Raw genomic sequence first — 12,925 nt, 5'->3', positions numbered from 1 at the left:
ACTATTGACTATTGACTATTGACAGACTTGGATTGCTTTCTCCGGAATGTTGAACAATAGAAGTATATAAAATGATGGCAGGCATTGATAGGGAGATAGTCTGTACTTTTTTCCCCCATGGTGGAAACGTGCAAAATTTAAAGGAGATGAGAGAGGAAATTCTCTTTAAACTGAGAGTGGTGGGTGCCAGTGGTAGTGGAGACAGATATGATATCACACAGTGGTCGATGGGTATATCAAAATGCCACGTGAAGTAGTTGAAGTAGTTGAGGTAGATACAATAAAACCATTTAAAGTGATTTGGGCAGATACATGAATAAGAAATGTTTGGATGGATATGAGCCAAACGTGGGAAAATAGGAATATCTTACATGGGGCAACCTGGCAAGATTGGCCAAGTTGGGCCAAATGGTATGTTTCTCTCAAGATGGACACAAAATGCTGGAGTAACTCAGCGTATCAGGCAGCATCACTGAAGAAAAGGAATATGTGACATTTCGGGTCGAGATTGTTCATCAGTGAGAATCAGACGAGAGGGAAATTAGAGGTATAAAAAGTACAGAACAAATCAAAACCTGCACTGATGGCCAAAGAGCCCACAATGGTCAATTGTTGGCTGTGGAGGAGGTGAAAACTAAGGGATACGAACAGTATACAAATAGCAGGACGACTAAGGTGGGGGAGGGATGGAGAGAGAGGGGATGCAAGGGTTACTTGAAACTAGAGAAATCAATATTCATACCGTTGGGTTGCAAGGTCTCCAAGCGATATATGAGGTGCTGTACCTCCAATTTGCATTTGGCCTCACTCTTACAGTGGAGGAGGCCCAGGACAGGAAGGTGGGTGTGGGAACGGGAAGGGGAGTTAAAATATTTTGCAACTGGGAGATGGCCTAGGCCAAGGCGGACTGAGAGAAGGTGTTCAGCGAAACGATCGCCCAGTCTATGTTTGGTGTCGCCGATGTATAAGAGTCAACACAAGAATAACGGATAAGGTTGCAGGAGGTGCAAGTGAACCTCTACCTCACCTGAAAGGACTGTCAGGGTCCTTGGACAGAGTCGTGGGAGGGGGTATAGGGACAGGCGTTGCATCTTCTCTGGTTGCAGGGGAAAGTACCTGGGGAGCGGTGGTTTGGGCGAGAAGGGCTGAGTTGACCAGGGAGTCGCGGGGGGAATAATCTCTGCGGAAAGCAGAAAGGGGTGGAGATGAGAAGATGTAACTAATGGAGGAATCCCGTTGGAGGTGGAAAAAACGTTGCGGATTATGTGCTGTATACGACGGCCGATGGGGTGAAAGTTGAGGACTTGGGGGACTCGGTCTCTGTTGCGACTAGGGGGAGGGGGAGCAAGAGCGGAGCCTCTTGCACAGACACGTGTGAGGGTCTCATCTATGATGGGAGAGGGGAACCCCCGTTCTCTAAAGGATTAGGACATATCGGATGTCCTGGTATGGAATACCTCATCTTGGGTGCAGCCGCGACGCACCACATCTTGGGTAGTTGTGATAGATACAATAAAAAAACATTGAAAGAGATTTGGACAGGTACATGGATAAGAAAAGTTTGGAGGGATATGGGCCAAACATGGGGGAATGGGAATTACTTAGATGGGGCTACTTGGCTAGCATGGAATAGATGGGTCAAATGGCCTGCTTCCGTGCTGTATAATTCTATGATTCTCTGTCAGATGGCATCTGCTACTTGAGCTGATGTGGTGGCTGGGGCACTTCAAAGACCACCACCACAGTACAGATAAGATTGGCCATCAACTCTGTTCTAGGAAGGATGAGATTCAAGTCATAAGGTGATAAGATCATAAGTGATATAATTAGGCCATTCGGCCCATCAAGTCTACTCCACCATGCAATCATGACTGATCTATCTTTCCCTCGTAACCTCATTCTCCTGCCTTCTCCCCATAACCTCTGACACCTGTACTAATCAAGAATATATCTATCTCTGCCTTAAAAATATCCACTGACTTGGCCTCCACAGCCCTCTGTTGCAAAGAATTCCACATTCACCAACCTCTGATGAAAGACATCCCTCCTTATCACCTTCCTAAAAGAACGTTCTTTAATTCTGAAAGTACATCCTCTCCAAATCCACCCTATCCAAGCCCTTTACTGCCCTGTATGTTTCAACGAGGGTCCCCGTCATTCTTCTAAACTCATCTATGTGCTCCATCAACCTGTGCCAAGTGGCCCTGAACTCCTTAATATTACAGCCAGCATCTCTGGCAGGACTCCCGATGCACTGTACAAGGGATCCGGTAAGTTGATTTATCAAAGCCGGCATGGTTACGTCACAGTTGAGTTGTTGCCTTACAACGCTTACAGTGTCGGAAACTCGGGTTCGATCCCGACTATGAGTGCTGTCTGTATGGAGTTTGTACGTTCTCCCCGTGACCGCGCGGGTTTTCTCCAAGATCTTCGGTTTCCTCCAGCACTCCAAAGACGTACAGGTATGTAGGTTAGTTGGATTGGTATAATTGTAAATTGTCCGTATTTGGTGTAGGATAGTCTGCGGGGATCGCTGGTTAGCACTGACTCGGTGGGCTGAAGGGCCTGTTTCGACGCTGTATCTCTAAACTAAACTAAACAAAAAAAGTCCTTATCTGACGTCTCCATGGCAGAACCCATTGGTGGTATAATACTCATGCCAGTAGGTATTTATACATTGTATGGTTCCCTGCCCCTGCTGTTTAGTTTAGTTTATAAATACCATATGAAAACAGGCCCTTTGGCCAACCTAGACTGCACCCACCTGTTAACTAGTTCTATCCCACACCTAAGGACAATTTTACAGAAGTAATTTAACCTGCAAACCTGCAAGCCTGTGGAACGTGGGAGGAAACCGTGGCACCCGGAGGAAACCCACGCATTCACAAAGAGCTTGCAACCTCCACACAGACAGCACCTGTGGTCAGGATCAAACCTAGGTCTTTGGCACTGTGAGGCAGCAGCTCTACCAGATAGATTTAGAGCCTATCAGAATCATTGCAATCAAATGGAGATAGACCCAAAATGCTGGAGTAACTCAGTGAGGCAGGCAGCATATCTGGAGTTAAGGAATGGATGACATTTTGGGTCGAGATCCTTCATCAATCAAATTAAATGGGTTAGTTTTGCTTTCCAATTTCTTGCAGCCGAACATGGGACCCTATAGTGTAGGCTCATGTGAGCAGTAATAACCTGTGGATGGAGTTTCACAACATCCTATTTAATTTAAAAATCATGTTGTAGTTAAGTGCCAATCCCTTCGTCCCAACTCATCCACGCTGACCAAGGTGTTCATCTAAATTAGTCCCATCTGCCCACATTTGGCCCCTATCCCACCTAACCTTTACTATCCATGCACAAGTGCCTATTAAATGCTGTTATCATACCTGCCTCAACTGCCTACTCTGGCAGCTCGTTCCATGCACCCACCAACCTCTGAGTGGAAAAGGTTGTCCCTCAGGTTCCTATTAAATCTTTCCCCGCTCACTTCATATCTTTATTCTTCCTCTCGCCTTAATCTTCCCCCTCTCACCTTGAATAAATAATTCAATGATTCAGTAATTAAAAAAAAAACAAAATTCGCATTAGCTGCGATCGGTGTGCATTGTGAAACCGAGATGCTATCTCATTCTGCATTTTGCTTTTCGCACTGAGTCGGAGAGAGGCACGTAATGGGTTTGAAAGCGAATTCGCTGCAGCCTGCCTCCAGTTACTCAAGCATTCTGCAGACGTCAAAAGGTACACAGTACCGTTCCTGAATAAATATTTGTAGGAATGAATGGATGGCTAACAAAAAAAAAAAATGCAACTGCTTTTTTATCTGCAGTCTATAAAAATCTTGCTCCGAGCAATGCCTTGACCATTACTGGCAACATCAATTGGCAATCCAGTTTATGTGTGTTAATTAGCATTCCAGGCCATGCAAATGAAAGGACGCTTTGCTAACTAATCTTTGGAGTTTTCCTTATTGAATCTTATGAAGTGGGTGCCTCGGGCAAGGCCGATGTTTGCTGTCCAGCTGGTAGCCACTGCTGAGGAAAGCGGTGGTGAACTATGCTTCACGTGAAGCACTGCAAGGCACGCTGTTTGAAGGTGCTCCCGCTGTGATGTTTTAAACAGCAGGCTTCTTGGATTCTGGTCCCGTGGAGATGAAGAAAGGACGGTACGCCTCCAGGTGTCGAGATTACCCTGGTGTCGATCGTGCTCCCGCGCTCATGCTAACCTTGCCTTTCCAAAACAAACCAAGATCAGAGAGCGCAGCGGTTCACAGCACAGACGGAGACGTTGCAGGCCGTACTTTGATCTTATAGAATACATATAAGGACCACTTTACTGCTATACTCAAATCCTCTCGTTGTGAAGGCCAACATGCCATTAGTCCAGAACCAAAGGTCACGTTTTAATAATAAGGGGTAGGGCATTTAGGAGTTCAGGAGCAAGGAGGTTCTACGGCATCTGTACAGGGCCCAGGTGAGACCACACCTGGAGTATTATGGTTTGCAGTTTTGGTCTAATTTAAGGAAGGACATTATTGCTATTGAGGGAGTGCAGCGTAGGTTCACCAGGTTAATTCACGGGATGGTGGGACTGACATGTGATGAAAGAGTGGATCGACTGGGCTCGTATTTACTGGAATTTAGAAGGATTAGACGAGATCTTATCGAAACATATAAAATCAATAAGGGATTGGACAGGCTCGATGCAGGAAAAATGGTCCCCATTACTGGGAATCCGGAACCAGGGGTCACAGTTTATGAATAAGGGGGAGGCCATTTAGGACTGAGTTGAGGAAATACTTTTTCACCCAGGGAGTTGTGAATCTGTGGAATTTTCTGCCACAGAAGGCAGTGGAGGCCATTTCACTGGATACATGCAAAAGAGAGTTCTATCTGAGCTCTTATGTCCAGCGGAATCAAAGGGTATTGGGAGAAGGCAGGAACGGGGTACTGATTGTGGATGATCAGCCATGATCACATTGAATGGCGGTGCTGACTCGAAGGGCTGAATGGCCTACTGCTGCACCTACAGACCTTGCAACACTGTTACACTTGAAGCACAGGAGACCCGGGTTCGATCCCGACTACAGGTGCTGTCAGTACGGAGTTTGTACGTTCTCCCCGTGACCGCATGGGTTTTCCCTCCCACACTCCAAAGATGTGCACGTTTATAGGTTAATTGGCTTGGTATGAATGTAAATTGTCCCTAGTGTCTATAGGGTAGTGTTAGTGTGCGGGGATCGCTGGTTGGTGCGGACTCGGTGGGCTGAAGGGCCTGTTTCCGCGCTGTATCTCTAAATTAAACTAAACTAAGCTAAAGTCATGTGCTGTCAAATCTTTAAAATTGGCACAGCTCAGCTCTGTTGCTGAAGGGGAGGTTTGATTTATAGACTTATGTAAACAGCAAATAAATACTAAAGGTCCACAAACTTTGTGTAAGTACAGAGATATTAACTGGGATCGGAGATAGGTGGCGCAGCGGTAGAGTTGCTGCCTTACAGTGCCAGGGACCCAGGTTCCATCCTGACTACGGGTGCTGTCTGTACGGAGTTTGTACGTTCTCCACATGACCTGCGTGGGTTTTCCCCGGGTACACTACAAAGACGTACACATGTGTAGTTAATTGGCTTTTGTCTAATTATAAATTGTCCCTGAAGATAGACACAAAAAGCTGGAGTAACTTAGCCGGACCGGCAGCATCTCTGCAGAGAAGCAATGAGTGACATTTCGGGTCAAGCCCCTTCTTTTCAGACTGAAGAAGAGTCTCAACACGAAACGTCACCCCTTCCTTCTCTCCAAAGATGCTGCCGGTCCCGCTGAGTTACTCCAGCTTTGTGTCCATCTTCAATTGACGTCACGCGCTCCAGACGGCTGTGCGTACGCATGTAATCGCGCCCGACCTTCGCTCGACCGTCTCGCCTCAACGCGACCACGAGGTTGCGTAATTTGCGTGCCTAGGACACATGTGGGACAGGCCCTTTACACTTACAAATTGTCCCTAGTGTGTGTAGGATGGTGTTAATGTGTGGGGATCGCTGGTCGGCACTGACTCGGTGGGCTGAAGGACCTGTTTCCGCACTGTATCTCTGAACTGATTTGTTCTAGTATTGAAGGCAGTTTTTAATATGTCACTAGCATGCAGAAGGAGTTCCAAAGAAATAAATCGCTGTCGGTCTTATCAAAGCACCTCCATTCATTTCCTTTGAGGGATTTCTGAGCTGATCCCTAAAGGTACATTTAAACTGCTATTATCAGAGTTGGGGTCACTGCGAACTGCTTTTTTAAATTGCCTGGACATGAATGATGATCCAAGTTTGAAAACCACAGTATGCTGACATCTTACAAAATGGCAGATTAAACAAAACCCCCAAACCAAGTATCCACTTACTGTATAATGACTGCTTTGCGATGTTTAAGAGAAAACAATCTGAAACCGTTGGCTTTGAACAAAAGAAAGATGAGACTTGGGACTATTTCAGCAGCAGAATCATTTGTCATTTCAATCGCACAAGGCATTTGAGACTCCATATGTGTGGGCCCGCGTGTAAGTGCATGTACATATGAATTTTAGTTTAGTTTAGTTCAGAGATACAGCGCGTAAACCCTTCGACCCTCTGGGCCCGCACCGACCAGCGATCCCTGCACACTAACACTATCCTACACACAGGAGGGACAATTTACAATTTTACTGAAGCCAATTAGCCTACAAACCTGTGCGTCTATGGAGTGTGGGAGGAAATCGGAGATCTCGGAGAAAATCCACGTAGTAGTCACGGGGAGAACGTACAAACTCCGTACAGACAGCACTGGTACTCAGGATTGAAACCGGGTGTCTGGCGCTGTAAGGCAGCAACTCTACCACTGCGTCATCGTGCCGCCTTCATGAATCATGAATGTTGTAGCCCTTGTGTGCATGTGTAGATATGTGCAAGCATGTATGCATGCATGCCTATATGTATATACACATTGTCATCCTATATGTATATACACATGGTCCACTAGGGGCGCTGCACTGGCAGCAGCCTCTGCCTGTCTGTGCATTTCTATCTTTTTTTAAATTTTTAGTTAGTCCAAAGTCTTGGGTTGGGGGAAACTTTTACTTTTCTATGTGGGGGAGGGGGGCAGGGTAAGAGGGCAACCGTTTCCCAGTCTCTTCCTGGCAGGGATGCGACTATTTCTCCGAGTCGCGTCCTCGTGGCCTACCAGCTGGATCGGAGCGGCCTTTCCTGCCGGGGACCGGGATCCGGACCAGAGTTGCTACAGCGGCGGCGCAGCGCTGGAGTCACCACGGAGCGGGCGATACCTACCTGAGTCGCCGTTTGGAGCTCTGAAGCATTGAGCCGTTGCTCCAACATCGTGGAGCTCTGGTGCGGAGAGCTTCCAACGCGGGCGGCGCTGAACAACATCGTGGAGTCCTGGGGCACCTTGCAGAGGGTCTACAGCAGCAGTCTCCACCCGGCGCGGCCTGCGGACTTTGGAAGCCGCCGACTCCGGTAGGAGGGGGCCGATTCTGGTGTCTACGCCGCTGAGGACGGCCCGCAGCCCTGACGTCGGACTTGTATCACCCCGGCGAGCGGTCCTGGACATCAGGCAGCCCGTAGCTGCAACTGCGGAGGGCACGGGGAGGCCCTGACCACGAGGAACAATGGAGGAAGAGACTGACTTTGGTGCCTTCCCACACAGTGAGAAACTTTGATTCTGCTGTGTGGGGATGTTTTATGTCAAATTCTATAGTGTGTTGTATTCTTTATTTTTATTGTATGGCTGTATGGGAATTTCATTTCACTGTGCCATCTGGCACATGTGATGAATAAATCTATCTTGTATCTTGTATCTTGTATGTGTGCATTAAGGGCCTGTCCAGTTAGGCGACAAGCGCACTAATAAGTTCACAAGTGATAGGATTAGAATTAGGCCAATCAGCCCATCAAGTCTACTCCGCCATTCAATCATGGCTGATCTATCTCTCGCTCCTAATCCCATTCTTCAAGAAGAGAATTGATACAAGATACATTTATTGTCACATGTACCAATTAGTACAGTGAAATGTGTGGTCGCCATACAGCCATACGAATACTAAAGAGCACAGAACACGATAGTCTTTAACACAGACATCCCCACACAGTGGGATCAAAGTTTCCCACTGTGAGGGAAGGCTCCAAAATTCAATCATCCTCCTTTCAATACAATACAATACAATACAATACAATACCTTTCTTGTCCTCCCGTGGTGGGGGGGGCTCCCGAACCCCCCCGCTGTTGTCGCTACGGGCGGCCCGATGTTCAAGCCCACTCGCCGAGGTGATGGACGTCCGACGTTGGGACTGGAAGACATTCTCAGTGGATTGGACATCCGAATCGGCCACTTCCTACTGGAGTCCGTGGCTCCCAAAGTCCACAGGCCGCGCTGGGCAGAGATTCAACGCTGGCGGCCCTCGACAAAGGGCCCCAGGACTCCACGATGTTGAAGTCAGCACCGCCTGCGTTGGGATCTCCGTGAACCACAGCACCGATGTTAAAGCAGCAGGCCCAAGACTCCGGAGCGGCAATGGCGATCCAGGTAGGCAATCACCCGCTCCGCGATGTATCCAGCGCTGCGCCGCCGCTGCTGAAGCTCTGGTCTGGGTCCACGGCAGGGAAAGCCGCTCCAATCCAGGTGGTAGGCTGCGAGGAAGGGGGCGAGGATGCGACTCCGGGAACAGTCGCGTCCTCACCAGGAAGTGACTGGGAAACGGTTTCCCATTACCGTAACCCTCTCCCCCACATAGAAAAACGAAAGAAATCTCAAGAAACCTCCAAAACAAACTTTTAAAACTGACACTTTTCTTTTAATACAGAAAAACAGAGGCTGCCATCAAAGCAGAGCCCCTAGTGGTCCAGCACTATAACCTCACCAGAACCTCTGACACCCGTACTAATCAACTGTTAAGCTTCTGCAAGTAATAATTACATTGTTCCAGGAGCTGCACATATAACAATTAAACACGGTTGACACTTGTGTGTACAATTGTTCATCTGTGTGTATGTATGTGTGCACATATGTATATGTGTGTGTATGTATGAACATATTTAGGTGAGTTTGATAGGAAAATATTACTTCAATCTCCCTTCAAGACCACACTCCTCACTGTAGACACAAAATGCTGGTGTAACTCAATGGGTCAGGCAGTATTTCTGGAGAAAAGGAGCAGGTGACGTTCCCAAAACATCACCTATTCCTTTACTAGAAGGTGGTTTGGACCTGAAACATCACCTATGCATTTTAGAGTCATAGCGACAGAGAGATAGTGAGGAAATAGGCCCCTAGGCCCAACTTGCCCACATATGTCCCAGCTACATTAGTCCCACCTGCCAGCATTTGGTCCATATCCCTCCAAACTTGTCCTATCCATGTACCTGTCTAACTGATTCTTAAAATATTGGGATAGTCCCTGCCTTTACTACCTCCTCTGGCAGCTCATTTCATACACCCACCACTCTATGTGTGAAAAAGCTACCCCTATTAAATCTTTTCCCCTTCAACTTGACCTGATGTCCTCTGGTCCTTAATTCACCCACACTGGGCAAGAGACTCAGTGTATCTAAAGCCCTTGGAAAGGATCCGATATTTAGCTGGAACAATTAGCAGGAGGTCTGATAATTGGCATTGAGCTCTGGGTTCGCGATGCTACTTTATCACAATAGGGAGCCACTTGGCTGAGTGAATGAGTTGAAAATTACTCACAGGGAGAGATCGGAGCTGAGCCTAATTTTCCATTGCAGCTTCATACATAAATATGGGCTTAGAGCGAGACACGTGAGAGAAGGCCGGAATGGGTTACTGATTGTAGATAATCAGCCATGATCACATTGAATGGCGCTGCTGGCTCGAAGGGCTGAATGGCCTACTCCTGCACCTATTGTCTATTGTCTATTGTCAAACAAAGTGATTTTATTGTTAACCGCTCTCAGAACCACAACAAGGGGCAGGTGCGTTACCAACAGTATATATACCCCAGAGGGGACTCGTGACCTCCTCTTCCCGCCATACCAAATCACATGACCCAACCCCCAGAGCCAAGGGTTCCCACCACGAATGGCTAACCACCAGGGAGCGCCACAGGACCCCCCAGAGAACCAGAGGCACGGAACTGAAAGGGAAGCCGAACGAGACATTGGCCTCTCACATCGACTAACAGTGATTGAGCCCGCAGGAAATCGGCGCCCAGCAACGGCTGGGAAACGTCGGCAACGGTGAATTGCCAGGTAAAATCGCAAGTGCTAAAGATGAGCAGATGCCCTAAGTCCGTGTGGTGCTGCCATTCGCAGCAGTTAACGAAGGATCCCGCTTCCCAGAACGAGTGTCCGGCCCCGATGGGGGAAAATGCTGACTTCCGCTGCTGTGCCCACCAGGAATCATTGTCCTGAGTGCCGGTCCCATGCGTGCAGGCGGTGTATCTGGCCGACCGCCGAGGTGCTTACTGGCGGCTGGACCCGGCATTTCCCGGAAATGAGCAGGGTGAGTGCATTGGCCTTACTCCTGGAGCGGTTTTCCAGAGCACTGTCGACACCCGATCGAGCAAACCGCCGCCCTGCTGCTTGGACAGCCAGGTTCAGATTCGGATTCAGATTCAGATTCAATCTTTATTGTCATTGTTCAGTGTACAGTACAGAGACAACGAAATGCAGTTGGCATCTCACCCAGAAGAGCGAACATAGAATAATGGGACAGCAAAATATATATATTCAATTCAATTCAACTTTATTGTCATTGCACAAATACGAGTACAGGTACAACAAAATCCGGTCATAGTGCAAGATAGTAGCAATAAAAATACTGGTTAAACAATGTGTGCACTGTGGATGAATTAAACTGGTACATAGACAAATAAATGTATACAAATGGGAGAGTCTAAAGATAGCTAGCGACGGGACTGTGAGTTCAGCAGTGTAATGGTGTTATTGAAAAAGCTGTTCCTCATCCTGCTTGTGCGAGACCTGAGGCTCCTGCACTGCCTCCCTGATGGGAGGAGGGCAAACAGTCCATAGTTAGGGTGAGAGGGGTCCTTGATGATTTTACTTCGGAGTCACGTGAGTGACTTCGTGAAGAACCCCGCTTCCACGCATGCGTGTCATATCGCTACACGCATTGCAACGAGTCACACAGGGGGAACGGCGTTCCCCAAGCGGGAGAATTTGAAAGTCGGGAACAGCAGGTAAGCGACTCTGCGTTCCTTTTCTCTACTTACTTTTAGGTGGCTGCGGAAAGCCGGCGGGGAGACCCGTGGAGGGCGAGCAGCCGGCAGCAGCAACAGCACGAGTTTCCCTGGAGGGGAACAACCTGTGCCCGACTTTGCTCCCGCACCGGCAAAATTCACCTCTCGGCCGGGCGGGAAGCAAAGTAAAGAGGTCCGTATGCCAGTCTCAAGCGAGACTGGCTTGGGACCAGTCGCTAGCAGCCAGCGCAGAGGCTGCGGGACAGACAGCTTGGACCAGCGGTACCGGGGCTCGAAACGCTCAGCGAGTGCAGCGGCACTTATGGAGTCGGAACGGGACGTTGGGGACGAAAACCTTCTTCAAAAGGTAAGCACCGGGATAGGAACAGCCGGGTTTTACCGGCTGCGGAACTGCCGCGAAGGACCAGGCCCGTGGATACCGGGGTCGGTCCGAGCGGCTCGAACCCGCAACGGAGGGAACGACGGTCACCAGCGGGAGAAGGAAAGTCGGGAACAGCAGGTAAGAGACCCTGCGTTTCCTTTCCACTTACCTTCTAGGTGCAGACATGGACCGGGTCCATGTAAGCTGCAGAAGGCCGGCGGGAGAACCGCGGAGGAGTGGCAGCAGCAGCAGCAGCTGCGGCAGTCGGCAGCTGCAGTGGCAGCAGCAGTGGCAGCCGGCAGCTGCAGGAGTACCGGCAGCTGCAGGAGTACTGACAGCTGCACGAGCACTGGCAGCGGCAGCGGCAGCAGCAGTGGCAGCCGGCAGCTGCAGGAGCACTGACAGCTGCAGGGGCACTGGCAGCGGCAGGAGCAGCATGGGCACATCGATTCCCGGAGGAGGAAAACACCTGTGCCCAACTTCGCTCCAGCACGGTGAAAAAATTCATTTCTCAGCAGCAAAGGACTTTGCAGTTGACTGGCTGCACTCTACTACAAGGGACCAGTATGTGAGTACCAGGGTCGGTCCCAGCGGGGTTTTAGTTACAATAATCGCTTCTAGGCTTTTTGGCTAAGATTAAGTGTAGTATCTGTTCTTATCAGTTTAATATCTGATACGTCCCTTATCTAGGGACCATATATTAATAAAATCTATAGTAGCTGTTATCATCAGTTTTAATGTCTTATATGTCCCTTAGCTAAGGACCATATAAGTAGGAGTGCCCAGAATTGAGGGCATTAGAGTGGGGTTGACCGGCTGCAACGACCGGAAGGGACCAGTACCGTCAGTACGGGGTGGGTCCCAGGGGTCTAAGATAAAGGAGCAGCCAGGAGCGCTGACAGTGTTGGTGCCGGGTTTAAAGGAATAGATGGAAGCAGCTGTGCCAGTTATCCTCCACACCGGCCATATCCACTCCACGGAAGGAAGGACAATACTGGAGAAGGAGGACCGTGGAACAGCGGGCAGCCAGCAGCAGCCAGCGGCACTTGGATCATCCGTAGTGGGATCAGCTGTGCCCGATGTCGGCCCCGCACGGGCCAGCTCCATGCGGCCGAGCGGTAAGGCTAGACACAAATCAAACAAGGTAGTGGACTCAGAGGGTCCGACTTTGCATAAAACCGCTGGCAACCAGCGCCCGAGAGGGCTGGAGCGGGAAGAAGCGGTGTATGGAGCCTTGCTCCAACGTGATAAACCCACAGCAGTACCTTTTTGAGGGCTGCACAATGCTTCTACCCCATCAGAGGGGAGCACTGTGGGTCAGTTCTGGGTTGACTTGCAAGAGGGGTCCGCAG

General features: G+C 49.1%; 1 pseudogene; it reads left to right on the top strand.

The window, feature by feature from the left end:
* Positions 1–12,183: 12,183 nt before the first annotated feature.
* LOC129705040 (U2 spliceosomal RNA) lies at positions 12,184–12,350 on the top strand (annotated as a pseudogene).
* The last annotated feature ends 575 nt before the right edge of the window (positions 12,351–12,925 follow it).

This window comes from Leucoraja erinacea, chromosome 1 (genome assembly GCF_028641065.1).
Source record: "Leucoraja erinacea ecotype New England chromosome 1, Leri_hhj_1, whole genome shotgun sequence".
Classification (NCBI taxonomy): Eukaryota; Metazoa; Chordata; class Chondrichthyes; order Rajiformes; family Rajidae; genus Leucoraja; species Leucoraja erinaceus.
This window is presented reverse-complemented; position numbering and strand designations above follow the sequence as displayed.